Source organism: Bos indicus x Bos taurus, chromosome 9 (genome assembly GCF_003369695.1).
Source record: "Bos indicus x Bos taurus breed Angus x Brahman F1 hybrid chromosome 9, Bos_hybrid_MaternalHap_v2.0, whole genome shotgun sequence".
Taxonomy (NCBI): Eukaryota; Metazoa; Chordata; class Mammalia; order Artiodactyla; family Bovidae; genus Bos; species Bos indicus x Bos taurus.
In genome coordinates this window covers 46,391,820-46,414,817 of record NC_040084.1, presented here as the reverse complement: position 1 = coordinate 46,414,817, position 22,998 = coordinate 46,391,820, and positions in this window count along the sequence as shown.

Sequence of the window (22,998 nt, the reverse complement as noted above, 5' to 3'; positions counted from 1 at the left end):
GGTTAGGAAGATCCCCTGGAGGAGGAAATGGCAACCCATTCCAATCTTCTTGCCTGGAGAATTCCAAGGAAGAGGAGCCTTGTGGGCTAAAGTCCATGGGGTTGCAAAGAGTTGGACACGACTGAGCGACATCTGCTTTTGCTTTATTGACTACTCCGAAGGCTTTGACTGTGTAGATCACAAAAAAACTGTGGAAAATTCTGAAAGAGATGGGAATACCAGACCACCTGACCTGCCTCCTGAGAAATCTGTAGGCAGGTCAAGAAGCAATGGTTGGAACTGGACAGGGAAAAACAGACTGGTTCCAAAATGGGAAAGGAGTACGTCAAGGCTGTGTATTGTCACCCTACTTATTTTACTTATATGCAGAGTACATCATGCAAAATGCCAGGCTGGATGATGCACAAGCTGGAATCAAGATTGCCAGGAGAAATACGAACAACCTCAGATATGCAGATGACACCACCCTTATGGCAGAAAGTGAAGAGGAATTAAATAGCCTCTTGATGAAGGTGAAAGAGGAAAGTGAAAAAGTTGGCTTAAAGCTCAACATTCGGAAAACTAAGATTATGGCATCCAGTCCCATCACTTCATGGCAAATAGATGGGGAAACAATGGAAACAGTGAGAGAATTTATTTGGGGGGGCTCCAAAATCACTGCAGATGGTGACTGCAGCCATGAAATTAAAAGACACTTGTTCCTTGGAAGAAAAGCTATGACCAACCTAGACAACATATTAAAGAGCAAAGACATTACTTAACCGACAAAAGTCCATCTAGTCAAAGCTATGGTTTTTCCAGTAGTCATGTATGGATGTGAGAGTTGGATCATAAAGAGAGCTAAGTGCTGAAGAATTGATGCTTTTGAACATCGATTGCTGGAGAAGACTCTTGAGAGTCCCTTGGACTGCAAGGAGATCCATCCAGTCAATTCTAAAGGATATCAGTCCTGAATATTCATTGGAAGGGCTGATGCTGAAGCTGAAACGTCAATACTTTGGCCACTGGATGTGAAGAACTGACTCATTGATGAGAAAAGATCCTGATGCTGGGAAAGATTGAAGGAGGGAGGAGAAGTGGATGACAGAAGATGAGGTGGTTGGATGGCATCACTGATGCGATGGACATGAGTATAAGTAGGCTTCGGGAGTTGGTGATGGACAGGGAGGCCTGACGTGCTACAGTCCATGGGGTTGCAAAGAGTTGGGCATGACTGAGCAACTGAACTGAACTGAGCAACTAACACTTTCACACTTTTACCCTTAATAGAACTCCAGAGTCCATTATATATAAACTTTCTTATGTGAAAATACTTCTATTTTTCCTTCATAGTCAATGCAATTTGGTTAAATATAGAATCCTAGATTCCTAACAAGAAATTCTACATAATTTTCTATTACCTTTTTCAAGGTAGTATTGTCAAAAAAATATTTGAGTTTATAGTGATTCTTGTTCTTTCATGGAGGATCTGATATTTCTTTAAAGGGGTGTTTTGGGTTTTTTCCTTTATTTCCAGTGTGTTTAAATTTCATTATGTATGTACATACATGTATGTGTTATTCTCATGTTCTTTTTCTGTTTAATTAAACAGATCATACAAATCCTCTACCCATTTTCTAGGTCTCTTCCCTTCGTACTTTGAAACATACTTTCTGCATTCTGGAAATATTCTTATGTTCAATTGTTCAGTCCCACAAATTCATTTCTTCTTATTTCTGTTTTATTTTTAGCTCATATTTTAAGCTCCTGCATTTACTTATTTGCTTACTCTTGTTGTCCAAGTATTTCATCTACCTTATCTGTGTTGCTTCATTTTTTGTGGGTACCATACAGTGTCATGTGGATTATAGTACATACAGATAATAGTTATTCTAAATCTTGCTGTTTATTTTTACTCTGTTGACTATTAATGTAGTTGCCTCTGTTTTAAGTTTGGTGTTCAGTTTTCCATGCTTCTTTAGTGCTTTTGTACTTCTGCACATATTTATTGATTCTGTGTTGTGTGTTTACCTTTGTACTTATTATTACTGGTTGATGATTACTAGTCCTGTTATGTCTAAGGGTAGCATCGCTCCAGGATATTTCCAGTTATCAAGGGTTCTGCGCTCTCTGTGCCCAAGTTTTCAAACTTACTACTCCCTTCTGGAGGAAGAAAATACAGCTGCCTCTCCCTAGTCCAGGATGTGAGTACAGAGAGTGCACAATGTGGAGGTTTCCACCCCTCTGGCTGATCTGCCTTCCCACCACCCTCCTGGTGGTTCTGGGAGGAGGTGGGTGTTCCTTTGCTGAAGACTGTACAGTAAGAGTCAGCAACAGCATTCTTCCATGTTTTGGTCTATGGCTTTGTTCCTTTATCCAATTTCTACTGGCTTTCTACTTTTCAGGAATGTCTTAGATCTTAGATAGTATAAGATATCCTAATACTGAAACTAAGTTATCCTGTTTCTCTATTCTCTTAGAACTAATTAAGAAACATTAATATTAAACTGTAAATTAATGTTATCCCCCAAATGTCTGTGTAACCGTTTGCTATTGGCATCATTTTGTGTAAAAGAAATGATGCAGAAAATATGTTTTGATAGTTTTCATGAATTCAACTCTGTACTTGGAGAATATAAACCTATAACTATACCTGTTCTTTTCCCTACTTCTTGTAATAAAGTGTAAGAAGCTCTGAGAAGGTGACAGGAGCTGCTCTATCTTCAACATTGTCAATGTTACTCAAATACAAATAATGTCTTACAGATTGATAACTCTTCAAAAGCCATGTACCATTTCATTGTCTTCTTCCTTACCTCATCAATAAAACTATGAAAGTCATAGTAGCATCAAAATTTCCTACATAAGATTAAAGGAAATTATTCATTAAAGGCTAGACTCATGTGGAAAGATTGCCAGTCCAGGTTCGATGCACGATGCTGGATGCTTGGGGCTGGTGCACTGGGACGGCCCAGAGGGATGGTATGGGGAGGGAGGAGGGAGGAGGGTTCGGGATGGGGAACACATGTATACCTGTGGCGGATTCATTTTGATATTTGGCAAAACTAATACAATTATGTAAAGTTTAAAAATAAAATAAAATTAGAAAAAAAAAAGTTATTCAAACTCATTGGCAAATATGTTGCAAGAATTGTCACAAGCATTTATCTTTGGACCCTTTGACTCTGGTCAAGAATAATCCTGACAGAGTAATTCATCATGAAAGAAAACCCACATAAGATGAATTATCAAAGTTGAAGAATGTAATTAATATTATGCAATTATTACAATAAATTATGTACAAACATACGCATTTTAAAGTTACAATGCAAAATAAAAATGGGAAAACAAATGAATGAAAACATTTTAAATAAAAAGAAGAGTGACACTGCACTACTAAGCAAGGAGAACTTTCGAGAAAAATCAGATCAGATCAGTCACTCAGTTGTGTCCGACTCTTTGCGACCCCGTGAATCTCAGCACGCCAGGCCTCCCTGTCCATCGCCAACTCCTGGAGTTCGCTCAGACTCATGTCCATCGAGTCAGTGATGCCATCCAGAAAAAATGGAGTAGCCATCATGGTCAACAAAAGAGTCCAAAATGCAGTACTTGGATGCAATCTCAAAAACAACAGAATGATCTCTGTTCGTTTCCAAGGCAAACCATTCAATATCACAGTAATCCAAGTCTATGCCCCAACCAGTAATGCTGAAGAAGCTGAAATTGAACAGTTCTATGAAGATCTACAATACCTTTTAGAACTAACACCCAAAAAAGATGTCCTTTTCATTATAGGGGACTGGAATGCAAAAGTAGGAAGTCAAGAAACACCTGGAGTAACAGGTAAATTTGGCTTTGGAATACGGAATGAAGCAGGGCAAAGACTAATAGAGTTTTGCCAAGAAAATACACTGGTCATAACAAACACCCTCTTCCAACAACACAAGAGAAGACTCTATATATGGACATCACCAGATGGTCAACACCAAAATCAGATTGATTATATTCTTTGCAGCCAAAGATGGAGAAGGTCTATACAGTCAGCAAAAACAAGACCAGGAGCTGACTGTGGCTCAGACCATGAACTCCTTATTGCCAAATTCAGACTGAAATTGAAGAAAGTAGGGAAAACCACTAAGCCATTCAGGTATGACCTAAATCAAATCCCTTATGATTATACAGAGGAAGTGAGAAATAGATTTAAGGGCCTAGATCTGATAGATAGAGTGCCTGATGAACTATGGAATGAGGTTCATGACATTATACAGGAGACAGGGATCAAGACCATCCCCATGGAAAAGAAATGCAAAAAAGCAAAATGGCTATCTGGGGAGGCCTTACAAATAGCTGTGAAAAGAAGAGAAGTGAAAAGCAAAGGAGAAAAGGAAAGATATAAACATCTGAATGCAGAGTTCCAAAGAATAGCAAGAAGAGATAAGAAAACCTTATTCAGTGATCAATGCAAAGAAATAGAGGAAAACAGCAGAATGGGAAAGACTAGAGATCTCTTCAAGAAAATCAGAGATACCAAAGGAACATTTCATGCAAAGATGGGCTCGATAAAGGACAGAAATGGTATGGACCTAACAGAAGCAGAAGATATTAAAAAGAGATGGCAAGAATACACAGAAAAACTGTACAAAAAAGATCTTCACGACCCAGATAATCACAATGGTGTGATCACTCACCTAGAGCCAGACATCCTGGAATGTGAAGTCAAGTGGGCCTTAGAAAGCATCACTACGAACAAAGCTAGTGGAGGTGATGGAATTCCAGTTGAGCTATTCCAAATACTGAAAGATGATGCTGTGAAAGTGCTCCACTCAATATGCCAGCAAATGTGGAAAACTCAGCAGTGGCCACAGGACTGGAAAAGGTCAGTTTTCATTCCAATCCCAAAGAAAGGCAATGCCAAAGAATGCTCAAACTACCGCACAATTGCACTCATCTCACAAGCTAGTAAAGTAATGCTTAAAATTCTCCAAGCCAGGCTTCAGCAATATGTGAACCGTGAACTTCGAGAAAAATAACAGGCTTCAAATTTACAAACACAGAGCTGCTGGCTGAGTTCTCAAAGTCCGAAATGATCCTCATAAATGTGAAGAAATGCTCCAATTATCATAATTATCAAAGGAAGTATCTTGAGTCTATCTATACTGGGGTAATTGATGTCTGGCAGACAGGCCTACTGTATCATCTCCGTCAGTTATTCCTTTCTCTGTGTCTTGAATACTGCTCTGTGTATGTTGGCATGCCGTCTTCAGCAAGAGTGACATGTCCTGCTGTCTCCCTCCACTCTGTATATTTAATTATCGTGTGGCACTAGAAACCAAACACACACACACATGAAAGTGTCAGTTGCTCAGTCTTTCAGACATTTTGTGACCCCATGGACTGTAGCCACCAGGCTCCTCTGTTCATTGAATTCTCCAGGCAAGAATACTGGAGTGAGTAGCCATTTCCTTCTCCAGGGGAATCTTCCTGACCCAGGGATCGAACCTGTCTCCCACACTGCCGGCAGATTCTTTTCCACTGAGCCACATTGCTTTATGTTCTGCATTTTCACCAAATTTTAAGCCCTTTTAGTCACTGCTTTTCTTCATACTCACCTACCAAAAATAAATGAAATGCTTAAACTTTTTCTTATAGAAATTACTGAGGAAAGAATATCAATTAACCCCATTGTTCCCATAGATATTTAGAACATATTAGCTAACCAAGGTCAGAATTTTCTCAGAAATATCACTCTGTATATTTCACATTGCATGAAGTCATTTGTATTGGTCAATAAATCAATTCTTGAGAATCAAAACTTATTACATAAAAAGCTATAAATGTGGCATTTGGTATTTCTTACATAATATTGGAGAATAATGTTAAAAATTGTATGATTCTTAATTTGACTCAAATCTAATGATTAAAGGAAAAGACAGAAATTCTAACCTTACTTGATTTGGGCTTTTTATTCTTAATTCTGAAAAATTCTGTTACTAGCAGATTCTCATTTAACAACACTGTATATATTAGTGACATGAAGAGATATCAATTTTCCAACCTGGGAGTAAATGGTTGAATTAGCCTGGTATTCATGTTAGCGCATTTATTATTTCAGGTGCAACATCAAAGCAGAAAATCAGATTGATTATTTCCCACATCACTTCAAATCACAAAAAATAATCATGCATATTTTTGAGTTTTATTATTCCATTTTACAATGAAACATGAAGAATATATAATTTCTCTTAGGTTTAAACTCTTTTCATTCATTTAATTAGCAAAATTGACTGGATATAGCCCATTCGATGCTCCATTTCCCTCTGTAAATGTTCAGACACAAAATCACAAGGTAGGTCATTATAAAGACTGGAGCAGAATTAAATGTGACATACAAAACATTACATCATTTTCCTTTTGCCATTTTAAAGAGAACACACTGGTTTGAGCTAATTGTAGATTTCAGATGAACTGTAATCATATCATTTCACCCTCACCTGGGGGAGTAAAAAATTAAACTTTATCCATTAGGCAGTAACCTTAAGATTACAGAATGATCTCTTTTCCTTAATTCACAGGCAATATAATAGTTACATCACTTCAGAAGAGATTAGAATTTCAAGACAAGATCCATAGAGAATTTTAATTTACCTAGCTAGTTTTCTGATATTTTTACCATATGAGTATCAATTCCTTATACAATATAGGAGAGTTATATATTAATTAGACATATTTAGGCTTGAAAGCAAGGGAAAACTTGAATATATGTGCCTGATAACCTAACTGAGCTTTTTTATGTAAGCTAAAAATTGATTTTTAAGCTATTAATTACTAAAGAAATACTTTTTGTGTATATTGAATTCATTTCAGGCACTATTTCAGACAAATGGTGAATACAGTAAAAGAAAAACACCAAATCTCCAATTTCAAAGATCTCTATTCTAGTAGGGTTACATGGAAGTGCTGCTGCTGCTGCTGCTGCTAAGTCGCGGCAGTCGTGTCTGACTCTGTGCGACCCCATAGACGGCAGCCCACCAGGCTCCTCTGTCCCTGGGAATCTCCAGGCAAGAATACTGGAGTGGGTTGTCATTTCCTTCTCCAATGCATGCATGCAGGCATGCTAAGTCACTTCAATCGTGTCCAACTCTGTGTGACCCCATGGACAGCAGCCCACCAGGTTCCCCTGTCCATGGGATTCTCCAGGCAAGAATACTGTAGTGGGTTGCCCTTTCCTTCTCCATGGAAGTGCTAGGCAATTATAATTAAAAATAGAAAATGTGACAATCAGGATATTTATTTGGATATAGAGACTCTCACAATGAAGGGATACAGTACCTAGTCCAGCAATGGAAACTAAAGAAAAGTCCCATAAAGAAAGTCATGTTGTTGTTCAGTCACTAAGTCAAGTCAGTAAGTTGACTCTTTGCGACCCCATGGACTGCAGCAGGCCAGGCTCCTCTGTCCTTAACTATCTCCCAGAGTTTGCTCAAATTCATGTCCATTGAGTCATCAATGCTATCTAACTATCTCATGCTCTATCACTTTCTTCTCCTTTTACCTTTACTCTTTCCCAATCTCAGGGTCTTTTTCAGGAATCAGTTATTTGTATCAGGTAGTCAAGGTATTGGAGCTTCAGCATCAGTCCTTCCAGTGAGTATTCAGGCTTGATTTCCTTTAGGATTGACTTGTTTAACCTCCTTGCAGCCCAAGGGACTCTCAAGAGTCTTCTCCAACACCACAGTTCAAAAGCATCAATTCTTTGGCTCTTAGCCTTTCTTACGAACCAACTCTCACATCCATGCATGACTATCGGAAAAACCATAGCTTTGACTCTATGAATCTTTGTCGGCAAAGTGATTTATCTGCTTTTAAATACACTGTCTAGGTTTGTCATAGCTTTCCTTCCAAGGAGCAAGCATCTTTTAATTTAATGTTTGCAGCCACCATCCACAGTGATTTTGGAGCCCAAGAAAATAAAATCTGTCACTGTTTCCACTTTTTCCCCTTCTATTTGCCATGAAGTGATGGGGCTGGATGCAATGATCTTAGTTTTTTTAATGTTGAGTTTCAAGCTAGCTTTTTCACTTTCTTCTTTCACCCCCACCAAAAGAAAGTCATATCCAAGTGGAAATCAAAATGCTATAATTTCTGCTAATACTTTTTGCTTTATCTTGAGAACTAATGATATTTATTGACTATGTTTAAGCAAGTCAATTTTAAAAATACGATTTGTATTTCCTAAAACTTTCTAAGCCAAAATATAGGCAACAGACCAGAGGCAGGGAAGTTACCAAGGTATCTGTATAATGATTGTAAAGCCATAACCCAGAGAGACTCTCTCTCCTATAGCACTGATAGGGTCGACATATCAGAGTTGGAACTGAAATCCAGGGAATGGTCAGACTGCTTACCAGGCAGATTCATAATAGCTAAGAACCAACCTAGTCAGTAATAGAGCGGCATTCTGACTTACAGTTTGTCTTTATTCTTTGTGCTAGGATATCCACAGAAAGCACAGTAAGAAATTCTGAGAGATGAAAGGAAAGTATGCTTAAGTCTTTTTGATTTACTACTATATTACTACTCTCATCATGATTTTGAAATTTTAACAAGATTCACTTGCTATGGTTCAGGCTTCGGGGTGTTCCTGTGATGGCCCCACCTTTATATATCACTCTCTGGCTCAGTTTACAGATGATCATTTCTTTCTTGTCCTGTTTATTTTAATCAGCCTTAAAATGAAAGTATCAATAAAATTTCATAAGTATGAGTTGTTTTAAAAAAAAAAAAAGCTTAAACAATCACATTTCTGCCAGTTTGTGGAAGAACTAAATCTCTGTGGGTGGCCCAGATATTTATTTTTAATCTTCTCTTATACTCTCATAATTGTCATGTTGTGAACTCTGCTTTGGGTTAAATAACTCCTTTAATTTTGACATCTATATTAACCAGATTTTTAAGCATAACAAAAATCCAATATGGATTACCTTAAGAAAAAGGAAAATGTATCAATTCAGAAAATCAAACCATAGCATGATACTACCATGACAAAGGAACAGGGACCAAAAATTGAAATGCCAATAGAACCTAATTTCTATGTACATCCAGTCTCTGAATGCTTGCTTGAATTGTTCAGGTTAGTTTCTTCTGTAGGACTGGAATCTTGGCTGCTATAATCCTATATTTCACATTCCCTAACCTTACTCTTCAAGCCTAGTCAATCTCTTAGAATTCAGGCTCCTAAAGAAGGGCTGAGATTGGGTTACACCTGGAACAGACAGACTCAGTCAGTTTTGCTGAGTTGTTTGATGGGAAGTCACCATAAAATCACAGGGTTGGCTAGAAATAAGCCCGTACCTATATGGGCAATTAACTTACAACAAGGGAGTCAAGAATATACAATGAGAGCCAAGAGTTTTCAACAGTCTCTTCAATAAATAGTGTTGGGAAAACTGGGACAGAAATAGGCAAAAGAATAAAACTAGACATCTATCTTATACCATGCTTTTGTTTAATCACTAAGTCATGTCCAACTCTTTTGTGACCCCATGGACCATAACCCACAGGTCCCTCTATCCATGAGATTTCCCAGGCAAGAATATTGGAGTTGAATGCCATTTCCTTCTCCAGGACATCTTCTGACCCAGGGTTAGACTCCATTCTCCTTCACTGGCAGGTAGATTCTTTACCAGTTGAGCCACCAGGGAAGCCCACCTTATACCATATACAAACACTAAGTCAAAAGTGTAATCTACTTTTGACTTAGTTTCAAGATTTGAATGTAAGACCTGAAACCATAAAAATTATAGGGGAAAAAAAAAAAAAAAACATATGCAACAAACTCCTTGCTAGGTCTCAGCAATGATTTTTCTCATTTGACACTGAAAAGCAAAGGCAAGAAAAGAAAAGGTAAACAAATGGGACTATATCAAGCTCAAAAGCTCCACACACCAAAAGAAACCATCAACAAAAGGAAATCTACTGAATGGGATAAAATATTTGTAATTTGTAAATCTGATAGGGGTTAGTATACAAAAGTTTATTTAATAAACTCACATAACTCAATAGCAAAAACTCAATCTGATTTAAAATAGGCAAAGAATCTGAATAGACATTTTTCCAGGGACATGCATATGGCCAGTAGACACATGAAAAGGTATTCAACATTTCTAATCATTAGGGAAATGCAAACAAAACCACAATAAGATATACCTTTGCACCTGTTAGAAGAGCTATTTTGAAAATGACCAAAATAACAAGTGCTAGCAAGGATGTAGAGAAAAGGAAATCCTTGTGCATTGTCTGGAATGTAAATTGAGCAGTCACTATGGAAAAACCATGGATCCATCTCAAAAAAAATAATAACAGAACTACCATATTACCCAGCAATTCTACTTCTGCATGCTTATACAAAGAAAACAAAAACACCAACTTGAAAAGATACATATACCTTCATGTTCATGGTAGCTTTATTTACAATAGGTAAGATTTGGAAACCTAAACATCTTTCCACAGAATAACAAAATGTGATACACACACACACATATATTTATAATGGAACATTATTCAGGCACAAAAAGAAGGAAACCTTGCCGTTTGCAACAATGATGAACCTTGAGAACATTATGCTAAGTGAAATAAGCCCAATATAACCTACATATTACTCATGTACCTGCATAAACTACCCCCCCCCCAAAAAAAATTAAGCTCATAAATACAGAGATCAGATTGGTGGTTGCCAGAGGCTGGAAGTGCAGGGGTGGGGATGGTAAATAAGTCATGAGGATGTGATGTCCATGGCAACTATAATTAATAATAATGCATTCAAAAATCACTCAGAGTAGATCTTAAAAGTTTTCATCAAAATTAGAATAAAGAAAATATTTATAAGGCAGTTTGGATATATGAATATGAAACTATGACTCTTGGTGGAGTGTTTTACTTTAAAATGGTGCATCTGAGTAAATAATACTCCATTTTAGTCATCAAATTTCAAACTAAACATTAGAAAAGTTAACATTCACTTCCTATAATTACCCTTGTCTAGACAGATTACTCAGAATCTCAAATCTCTCTGTAGCTAGAGACTTTAGGTTACTCAACTGACAGCCAAAATTTACTTCACATTTTCTATTAATCCAAGATCATTATAACATACCATTAAGTTCTTTATTCCCAAGTTTAACTTTCAAGATAAAACTAAAAGTCACAAGCAGCAATACTAAACCACAAATTTGAATGCTGTACACAAGAGTAACTGTCAGCCTTTCTCTTATACAATCTGGGGATATTCAGTGTGGCAGGTGTCTGTTAATGAAATATAATATATTATAACTTTACATATACTATAATCTATTAATTTCCTGGAAACCTTTCTGCTTATTTAGATCCTACAGTAAACAGGTAGAAGTAATTATGGGTACAGATCATAGACAGTTGAATGGCAGGGTTAATTTATACACTTTTCCTACACCATAGAAATTACCCAGGAGCAAGGCTGAAGAGGTCAACTAACCAGGTGAGTCAGCAGTACTATATTTATTTTTGTTTTCAATGGAGAGATTCACCTATGTCACATCAAATAGTGGAAGTCTTGTATAAGGTTCAAACAAAGAAGTCTGACAACCAGATTATCTTGCAATCCTCCAACAACTGCAATCTGATGAACTTTACTCTAGAACTCTGTCTTTATACATCTTAGCTATTTTGAAATGTGTGCTTTTCTCTTTTTCTGCTTTCTCATTGGCAACACTACCACCTTGCTTATCCAGTTCAGCATTATGAGAGAGTAATTCTGGTAGTTCTGTGAATCCTCATCAATCTACTGTAGGTAGTGCCTTGAAAGTCCATCTTGTAAGGTCTGTCCAAGAGAGAGGTTACCTGGGGGCATATGCCAACCCCTGAATCCCAAACTAGGAATCAGAAATGTGTGATTAGTTACACAGAAAATCCCTTAAAGAGGACTCTGAGTGGAAATTGTAAGAAAAAGAGCATGGGACTGTGGCAGGTATCCTGTCCAGGACACACTGGGGAGATATCCAATTATGAAAGATGTTAATTCGGTGAAAACAGAAAGAAGTTGACAGCCAGAACAGCCAATAAATAAGTATGTCATACTGAAGGAGCTGTAGTAGGGTAGAGTGGATAGGAATTTTACAAAATCAAAGGTCTATTGAAGAGAAGGAAAATAAAGATGAATCGAATACCACAGGCAGAAACGACTAATTTGTATGACTCTCCCAGCACTGGGTTCCATCTGCTTACTTTTTTAATCTATATATTATGGGCTTGTTAATGTATTCAGTACAGGAAGTTCCAAAACACCTGATTCTAAATTTGTTTAGCCACTCAACTATGGAATGTAAATGAGACTGTGATTCCAGCAACTAGCACTTCCAAGGCTCTTGGACCTCAGTTATTATTTCCATGCACAGAAGGCAATTGGCTCCAACAAAAGTTTTAGTCTAGGATGTACTCCCAACTTTTAAATGTGTTTACTCTAGAAGTAAGGATAGGTGCCAGGAAAATTTTCTGAGTAGGGACTAAAATGACCTATTTTTACTATTTATATATTCATTCACTGGGCTTCCCAGATGGAGCTAGCGATAGAAGACCTGCCTGCCAACGCAGGAGACATAAGAGACATGGATTCAATCCCTGGATTAGGAATTTCCCTAGAGAAGGTCATGGAAACCCACTCCAGTATTCTTTCCTGGAGAATTCCAAGGACAGAGGAGGCTAGACAGCTACAGTTCATAGGGTCACAAAGAGTTGGACACGACTGAAGTGACTTTGCATGTATGCATGCACATTCATTCAAAGTGGGATTACTTACAATTTTTGAGTGTTTTGTCAAATAAAATTTGTTTAAAAAATAAGAATTTAAGTAGCAGCCATTCTGGATGTGGGTATAATTTAATTTCTAAGTGTGTATTTATATGAAAGGCATTTTACATGTAGGAATTATCACTTTGATTATAAATATTATGGCTGAGTATGGAAGTCTCATCCTTTATCATGCTGCAATCCAAGCCTTGCTATGCATAAAAGCTTGGAGATAGGTAATATACTACTGCTGCTGCTGCTGCTAACTCACTTCAGTCATGTCCGACTCTGTGCCTCCGCATAGACGGCAGCCCACCAGGCTCCCTGTCCCTGGGATTCTCCAGGCAAGAACACTGGAGTGGGTTGCCATTTCCTTCGCCAATGCATGAAAGTGAAAAGTGAAAGTAAAGTCACTCAGTCTCATCCAACCCTCAGTGACCCCATGGACTGAAGCCCTCCAGGCTCCTCCATCCATGGGATTTTCCAGGCAAGAGTACAGAGTAGGGTGCCATTGCCTTCTCCAAAGTAATATCAGATCAGATCAGATCAGATCAGTCACTCAGTCGTGTCTGACTCTTTGCAACCCCATGAATCACAGCATGCCAGGCCTCCCTGTCCATCATCAACTCCCGGAGTTCACAGAGGCTCACATCCATCGAGTCAGTGATGCCATCCAGCCATCTCATCCTCTGTCGTCCCCTTCTCCTCTTGCCCCCAATCCCTCCCAGCATCAGAGTCTTTTCCAATGAGTCAACTCTTCGCATGAGGTGGCCAAAGTACTGGAGTTTCAGCTTTAGCATCATTCCTTCCAAAGAAATCCCAGAGCTGATCTCCTTCAGAATGGATTGGTTGGATCTCCTTGCAGTCCAAGGGACTCTCAAGAGTCTTCTCCAACACCACAGTTCAAAAGAATCAATTCTTAGGCACTCAGCCTTCTTCACAGTCCAACTCTCACATCCATACATGACCACAGGAAAAACCATAGCCTTGACTAGATGAACCTTTGTTGGCAAAGTAATGTCTCTGCTTTTGAATATGCTATCTAGGTTGGTCAGTATATTAATAATGAAAGATAAAACAGGAGGGAAAAAAAACAAGAAGTTAATTTGAAGACAAAAATGGTCTACAAAGACCTTTGTAATGAATTATTAATAAATAGTTAATACTAGTAAAATGAGCTACTTATATTTCCACACTTTAAATCTTTAATCCTCTTATAATCAAGAAAAAATACGGCTTTAAATTATACTTCTTCTCGGAATTTGAGGAAATACCTATGTGGTTAATTTTATGCTGTTTCAGTGATCCAATTACAAACCAGGCAAATATAGATATGCATATTGTAAACTGACTCTGAACTGAGGTTCTGTGGATGGTTACCTCAACCACAGTAAAATTATATATTGTTTTACTTGAATAATTGTTTTGGATCTGATCAGTCTTCTTCTCTATTGCCATTTAGTCAAAATGTGCTGTTTAATGTTGGATCACACCAAAACTTAACACTGAAGAGTCAATTAGATTCTATTAAGTTAAAAAAGGTTATAACCAAAAGTGTTTTTTCTTTACAGATGAAACAAAATTTTAAAAATTAGAAGATCACCTCTGTGTTTTTAAGAAAAATCCATTCATTGTTCTTTCCAAATAGCAAGTTATTTATGGAATAGATTGTTATAAAAATGTATAGTAATTGATAAAAAATTCTTTAGTTTATAAATACTACACAAAGAATTTGGAAGAATTAAGTGCTATATTTAAGTAAATAAGTATTCATGAAGATCTCTTCTTATGTATTATTTATTAACTCTTATATATAAACTTATATACATGATATACATGATACTCGAAAACTGGATATTTACAAAACCATATAAAAGAGCATAGGAAATTTAAGAGACAAAAGGGTGAATCATCACTTCAGTCCAGTGGTTGAAAGACTTAAAATAGTGATAATAAGCTTCCTCTCTTTGAATAGTAAAGAAGAGGTAGTGGGGAGAGGAAATTTGACTCTACCTTCCTGCCACAAAAGACACACACACAAAAATAATCACAAATAAAAACCCAAAACAGTAGCCTCTGATTAGGATACACGTGAATTCTTGACCAAGAACAACCCAGACTGAAGAATAGTAAACCTTCTCAACTGCCTTCTAAAACAATTAACTCAAACACAATTCAGATTACTTAGCAAGCATAATACCTTTCTAGGTAGTAGAAAATTGTGAAAAATAAAAGCAAATCTGTCAGAATTTGATCTTTAGAGACATACTGATGGAATCAAAATTCATTATTAATCAGATGTCAAATTCCAGACTGAGATTTTGTTGAGTAAAATACATTGAAAAGTATCAGAAGCAAGGCCTGAAAGAATGCATGTGCGTGTATGTGCTCAGTTATGTCCAACTCTTTGGGGCCCCATGAACTGTAGCTTGCCAGACTCCTCTGTCCATGGAATTTTCCAGGCCAGAATACTGGAGTGGGTAGTCATTTTCTACTTCAGGGTAAAATGTATAGACACCGCAATAGATGAGTTAGTACCTTGAATAGGTACTACTTGGCTAAGCAATCATTTTCTAAAAGTAGTCTTGAGCTGTCACCGTGACTTTGGCTATTGCATGATGCAGAAAAAGCACTGAAATTCCAATGAGACTGGAAACACAGGAAGAGAAAACCCTAAAAAGTATGCAGTAACCAGAGTGAAAGTTAACAAGACAAAGAGTTTTTGAAGGACCCCAGAAGAAATTTACAGATTACGTTTCCTACAGCTCCTACTGCTTACATATTCTAGTTTCCTTGCATGTCACTTTAATAGGTTTACTTAGAATATTTATCATCTAAATATTATTCTGTGACTCTAATATCTAAGCATCACAGGCAAATTGAATAATTGACTCAATCTTTATGGCTCAAATTCCTATGAAAGCTGGATAGAGGAAGTTATATGAATGTTGTGATAGGAAAATTTTTATTTACCCAGGTTACACATTTTATGGCCATGAGAAGAGTTATGGTTGAGGTCAACAAAAACATTTAAGTAGCTCATGTCCTTGCTGCTGCTGCTGCTAAGTCGCTTCAGTACTGTCCAACTCTGTGCGACCCCAGAGACCGCATCCCACCAGGCTCCCCTGTCCCTGGGATTCTCCAGGCAAGAACACTGGAGTGGGTTGCCATTTCCTTCTCCAATGCATGAAAGTGAAAAGTGAAAGTGAAGTCGCTCAGTCGTATCCGACTCTTAGCGATCCCATGGACTGCAGACTACCAGGCTCCTCCATCCATGGGATTTTCCAGGCAAGAGTACTGGGCTCGTGTCCTTAGAGTTCACCAAAATCTTTCATCGGAAGATAGCACCTGTGAGTACTCTTTATCTGTCCCAGGGTAGCATCCCACTGTCCCTCTCAGACATGGGTGTCTACAACCTGGGCTTTTTCTGCTGGGCTCAAGAACACACAAACCAGTCCTATACACTCACTTGTAAGAAGGCGTTCTAATCACATACAACTCTTTTCAGAAAGCTGCAGCTACCTCACCCATCTGAAGGAAGCAATGCTTCACCAGGCTGATCAACCAAAGCCATAGCAACTCCTGAGAAGACTGAAGGACCACTTAACACCCCCTGGCAACAGCAAAACTGATTCCCTTGGCAACATTCTGACATCATGTTGTCCATCTATACTTTCATTATTGGTCAGCACCAAGACATAAATAATTCTGATGTTGTCTTTTCTTTGTTATACATGGCAATTCACTCCAGGACTATTGTCTGGAAAATCCCATGGACAGAGGAGCCTGGTAGGCTATAGTCCATGGGGCCGCAAAGAGTCGGACAAGACTGAGCGACTCCACTCACTCACTCATGTACATATGGGGCCTTGCAGGTGGTACAGTGGTAAAGAACCTGCCTGGCAATACAGGAGACACAGGAGACATGGGTTTGATTCCTGGGTCTGGAAGATCACCCACTCTGGTGTTCTTGCCTCGAAAATTGACAGAAGCAGCCTGGTGGGCTACGTCCATAGGGTTGCAAAGACTCAAACACAACTGAGCACATGCACGCACTCATGTGCATGTGCACACACACACACACACACACACACACACATATATATACCCCTTGTTTCTTACCCTTCTCTGAACAATTTCTTTTATTATCCAAACATTCTCATAGGTCCACTTTAAGTTTTATGTCATGTTATAAAAACTCTCTTGTTCCCACAATCTTCATCAAATATTTGTTTCACAACCATGCCCTCACTGATCACAGCACCTCCACAGTCTCAGAAGAGATAGTCCTGTAGCTCATTAATTTCAGAATTATGAGATGAGATAAGCATTGCTTATTTTTCAGTCCTATATCTAGCCATTACTCTTCTTGTAAAAACAACAGATCCGTAGAAACTCTTGCCTTTCAGCTGCACCATACTGCCTCTTCACCCTTAATGAAAATTTACAGACTAGATCAACAGTCTTTCTGTTTATGCTAGTACCTGCAATAATCCTGGATGACTCTGGTGCCCATGGGAATTGCCAATCTCATTGTGTTCTTCTTTTTAATATTTATTTGGCTGCACTGGGTCTTAGTTGTGGCAAGTGGGATCTAGTTCCCTGATCAGTGATTGAACTCGGGCCCCCTGCATTGGGAGAATGGAGTCTTAGCCACTGAACCACCAGGGAAGTCCTGCATTGTTTTCCTTCTTGCATCCTTGATTTCCTTACCTCTAATGAACGTAATCTACAATTCAACTCCCTCCTTTTTCTTGTCCTAAAAATGTGACTTTGACCATCTTTCTTCACAGTTTTAGTGTCTGGCCTTGCTTCCCACTCCACAGAGTAAACAGAAGTTCACACATGTGTCGCCTTTTCAATTTTTTTTTTCATTTTCCTTTTTTTTTTCTTTTTTTATTTTTTAACTTTACAATATTGTATTGGTTTTGCCATATATCAACATGAATCCACCACAGGTATACACGTGTTCCCCATCCTGAACCCTCCTCCCTCATCCCTCGCCGTACCATCCCTCTGGGTCGTCCCAGTGCACCCCAGCCCCAAGCATCCAGTATCGTGCATCGAACTTGGACTGGCAACTCGTTTCATATATGATATTATACATGTTTCAATGCCATTCTCCCAAATCATCCCACCCTCTCCCTCTCCCACCTGCAATCCAAAAGTCTACAAGCAATAAATGCTGGAGAGGGTGTGGAGAAAAGGGAACCCTCTTACACTGTTGGTGGGAACGCAAACTAGTACAGCCACTATGGAGAACAGTGTGGAGATTCTTTAAAAAACTGGAAACAGAATCGCCTTTTCAATTTAAGAAATGTTTTATCCTGAATCATTCTACCTGTCTATCTATAGTTTCTCCAGCTCCACCATCCCATGCCCTTATTAAAATTTAATCAAGCCTGCTCCACAGAGTTGGGGTGGGATTCCTATACCTTAATATACCTCCTTCTATTCATTTTCATTTTTCAAAATTGAAGCAAAAAATTCAAAACATCTCAGGACAGAGATCTGTATTGCAGTCTTCACTTCCTCACTCCCCTTGTATCCCCTTGTATTCCTCATCTGACTTCCAACCATACCACCTGCTGAATGTGAAATGGCTTCCGAGAAGGCTGGAAATCCATTAGAAGCCTCCATTTCTTACTTGACCTCTTAGCAGCTGTTAGCAGTTTCAACCACCCACTGCTTCTTCAGTCTATTTACTTCTAGAACAACACATTTCTCCATTTTAGTGTTTTATTTTTTCAGTTCCTGGGTATTTATTAGGCCTTTCTTTCTTTGTTCATTTTTTGTTCTCTCCACATCTTTGTTCTGCTTCTCACCTTTAAGTTTTTTTTTTCTTTCCTGGAATGATCTTATCCAAAACCATAGCTTCAATTACTTAAACAATGCTGACTGCCAAAAAATAAATTCTGAGATCTGATCTCTTTACAAAGTTCATGATCTGTAAATCCAACTTTGCTCAATATAGCCCCACTGGACAATTCTCAATTACATCAAACAGAGTAAGTCCAAAACTGACCATCCTCTTTCCTATTTGCATTCCATTTTCTATAATTCTTTCCACTAAATTGCTCAATCTTGAAACTTAGTTATAAGCTTTTTGCTCTCATCCTGAGCCCACATCTAATCAACTACTTTTAGTTCTATCCCCTAAATATCACTGTACTGATTGCTTTATGTGCTAAAAATCCTAGTTTAGGCCCACCAGTACTTCTTCCCTGGAGTAAGGACAGACTACTGTGGCCTTATCTGATGCGCCCTCCAATCTATATCCTGAGCCACAACCCAAATACTATTTCAAACATGAAAATCTGATTCTTTCACTCCCTTTTCTTAAAATACTTAACTGTTTCCATTACCCTCTAGATCATACCCAAACTCCATACAACTATTCATGGCTCTTCTTTAAATTGCATTAAACTACTTATCATTTAAAAATTATTTCTTACTCCTCAGGAAAGACAAACTTTGGGGTTCCCTGGTGACTCAGCAGTAAAGAATCTGCCTGAAATGCAGGAGCCTCAGGAGATGAGTGTTCGATCCCTGGGTCAGGAAGATCCCCTGGAGAAGGGAATGGCAATCCACTCCAGTATTCTTGCCTGGAGAATCCCATGGACAGAAGAGCCTGGTGGGCTATAGTCCATAGAGTCACAAAGAATTGGATATGGTTGAAGCGATTTAGCATGCACGTATGCACACACACTCAGTTCCCTCACATTATATAGCACAATTTCCCACTCCCATCCCAACCCACCCTCTCCTGCATCCGTGAAAAATTCCTAAAATAGAGTATCTGCTCTATAACTTGTTTCTTACCTCCTCACTAGCTTGGATTAGACACTATTTCCATTAGAACACATCCTTGAGCATTTTCAAAGACACCTAATCCAGGTAAGTGTATTAACGCATTAGCCCTATGTATTCCAAGGATTCAGGCTTCCCTAGTGGCTCAGTGGTAAAGAATCCACCTGTCAATGTGGGAATCGCAGGAGACACTGGCTGAATCCCTGAGTGGAAAAGATCCCCTGGAGAAGGAACTGGCGACCTACTCCAGTATTCTTGCCTAGGAAATCTCATGGACAGAGGAGCCTGGCAGGCTACAGTCCATGGGGTCACAAAAGAGTAGGACAATTCCAGAGATGCATGCTATAATTCATTCATTATAGTATATATTCCCCATGCTTGTTTTTCTGAGTCATCTGATAGGACTACAAATATCTAAAAGGCAGAGATTATATTTGTCTGCCATCTTCATTTTATATGCCAGTAATTAGCATATTAAAAAGTAGAGATATTACTTTGCCAACAAAGGTTCATCTAGTCAAGGCAATGCTTTTTCCAGTGGTCATGTATGGATGTGAGAGTTGGACTGTGAAGAAAGCTGAGTGCCGAAGAATTGATGCTTCTGAACTGTGGTGTTGGAGAAGACTGTTGAGAGTCCCTTGGACTGCAAGGAGATCCAACCAGTCCATCCTAAAGGAGATCAGTCCTGGGTGTTCATTGGAAGGACTGATGCTAAAGCTGAAACTCCAATATTTTGGCCATCTCATGCAAAGAGTTGACTCATTAGAAAAGACCCTGATGCTGGGAGGGATTGGGGGCAGGAGGAGAAGGGGACACGACAGAAGATGAGATGGCTGGATGGCATCACCGACTCGATGGACATGAGTTTGGGTGAACTCCGGGAGTTGGTAATGGACAGGGAGGCCTGGCATGCTGCAATTCATGGGGTCACAGAGTCGGACATGACTGAGTAACTGAACTGAACTGAACTGAATTAGCATATATTTGACATTATTATAAATAAATAAGTGATGAATTAAATATCTCCAGAGATAGATCTTAATTTTTTGGTAAGGCATAATCCAGCAGACTATCTCTTTGGACAAAGTGCTATGGTGAGGTCACTTGATGGCCTGCAGCCCTATTGATACATGGCTGATTTTGGTTCACCCATTTATTTCCCGTCTAACCATTTGTGTCCAAAGTAATTGGATCATGTGGCAGAAGCAGGCACATTATGCACAAAGAATCACTAGAAGGAAGAAATAAGCCTAGGTTTCACTCACATCCAAGCATCTTAAAAGATGGTGATGCAAATGACAGGTACCTTGGTCTGTCAAATGCATTATTCAAGCCTCCACTTAGAAGTCTATTCTATTAAGAAGCTCTCCTTGATTTCCACTCCCCCAAATGAAAGAAAATAATTCTCAAAGACCATTCCTGTATTTTTTCCAACTCTAGGTCATGAGCAGTCTAAGAGAACAGATTTTAACTTAGATGCTTAGTGCCTGGTATGGTTTCTGGATAATGGTAAATATTCAGTGAACCCATGCTGAATTCTGAATGAAGAACTCAGAATGAATGAAGAAACAAATTTCTAAACCAAATCACATGAATATTTTTAAAAGTTTCAAAAATTTATGTTGTTTTTTTAAAAAAATACACAACCACCTACAGGGTAGGTAGGTGACCATTTTATTGGCTAATTAACAAACGTAGGTTTCTATAAAGTTGAGTTTTCAATTTATTTATATCTCTATAATCAATAAAATGCAATCAGCTATTTGATTTTAAGTACAGTGCTCTGCATACAGTAAGTGTGTAACATGCTTATTGAGTTAATCAAATAGTTGAACTTCATTGAATTTGATTTAGACAGATTGTCTCCACATGAAATTACTGAATAAGATGACTAAATTACAAAATGCTGGTGTTCTCTTATGAATAAAACTAGGCTATAAATAATTAACAAAAATTCATAACATCTCTTGTGCTGGAATCCAAACTATACAAGCTTTTTATTTTTAACATATCTATAAACTAAAGGAATTTCCCTTTCCTGCAAAAACTGTTCTTAATGAACTGATTCAAAGTAGATCAAGCCTCTCATTTTTCAAAATTATAATCAAAATGAGAAACAATAACAGTCCTTCAAATCAACTTGAGAAAATAATTGTCTTTGGAATATCTGATTATTCCATAGCAAACATATAGTGCTGTCATCTGTAACAGCACCAATAATACTAAAATAGTACTAAAAAAGAAAAGGACTCCTAAATTAAAATATGTCTGGTGACAGATGGTCAGATCTTTTTTATAAATGTAGGGGACCCATAATGAATAAAAACTGAACTCTATGGAAATTTTCTTTTTCACCCAGAAGCAGAGGGGTCCACGAGGAACAGATGTCAGTTTCTCCTGATTAAAGTGAAAGATATTTCTAAACGTTTTTTGAAGTGCACTTTTATGCAAAAATGTTCTATGAGCATAATAATTGCTATGCTTAAGGTATTCTACAATATCAATACTTGCATAGAACTGGATCTGCCCTTTCAATATTCTTAAATCTGATTCATTTTCTATAATACAAATACTAAGAAATAAAGACGACAAATGGTATGATGCTCATTTTCTTCTACATTCTCCTTATAGTTATTACCCAGTGTTCACAATCTGAAGAGCTCTTAAAAATGTAATAAAGATATTACTTAAAAGGCTAATTCCTCTATTTAAAATATTGCTGCTACTTAATAAACAGCATATTAGTTTATCCTCATCTACATTTGGTCAAATGCCACCTCCGTTCATCAGAATTACTCATTTTTCTCTCCTGTAATCCCAGTTTATCCCAGTTTCACTGAGAGATATTTCAGGAAATCCATTTCCCAAGACAGATTTGAAATGGTCTTTACTTCTCTGAAACTAAGTCTGGAAGTGCCCAGCTCTCCTGAGATACAGCCCACAGACAAGTCCCCAAATACTCCTGTGAGACAGGCAATCTGTTTATCTGGTCCATTTCCACTCTGACTTTCTGTGCTGTAGGCTTCTCCATGCTGCCCAGGGCACTGACACTCAACATGTATCTCAGAGGAGGGCTGGACATTCCTTCCAGCTTTACTTCTTGGTAGCTAAATCCTGTCCATATTATCACATTTTAGGTAGAATTTTGAAAATAGCTAACTGGCATCTGACACAGCCACCGTTTTCATATTGTGCTTTCAAAACTGGACCTTGCCCTGTGCTGTGCTGGGCTTAGTAGCTCCGTTGTGTCTGACTCTCTGTGACCTCATGGACGGTAGCCCTCCAGACTCCTCTGTCCATGGGCATTCTCCAGGCAAGAATACTGGAGTGGGTTGTCATGGCGGACCTTACCTAATTTCTTTTATATTGAACCCTTTCATTCTCAAAACC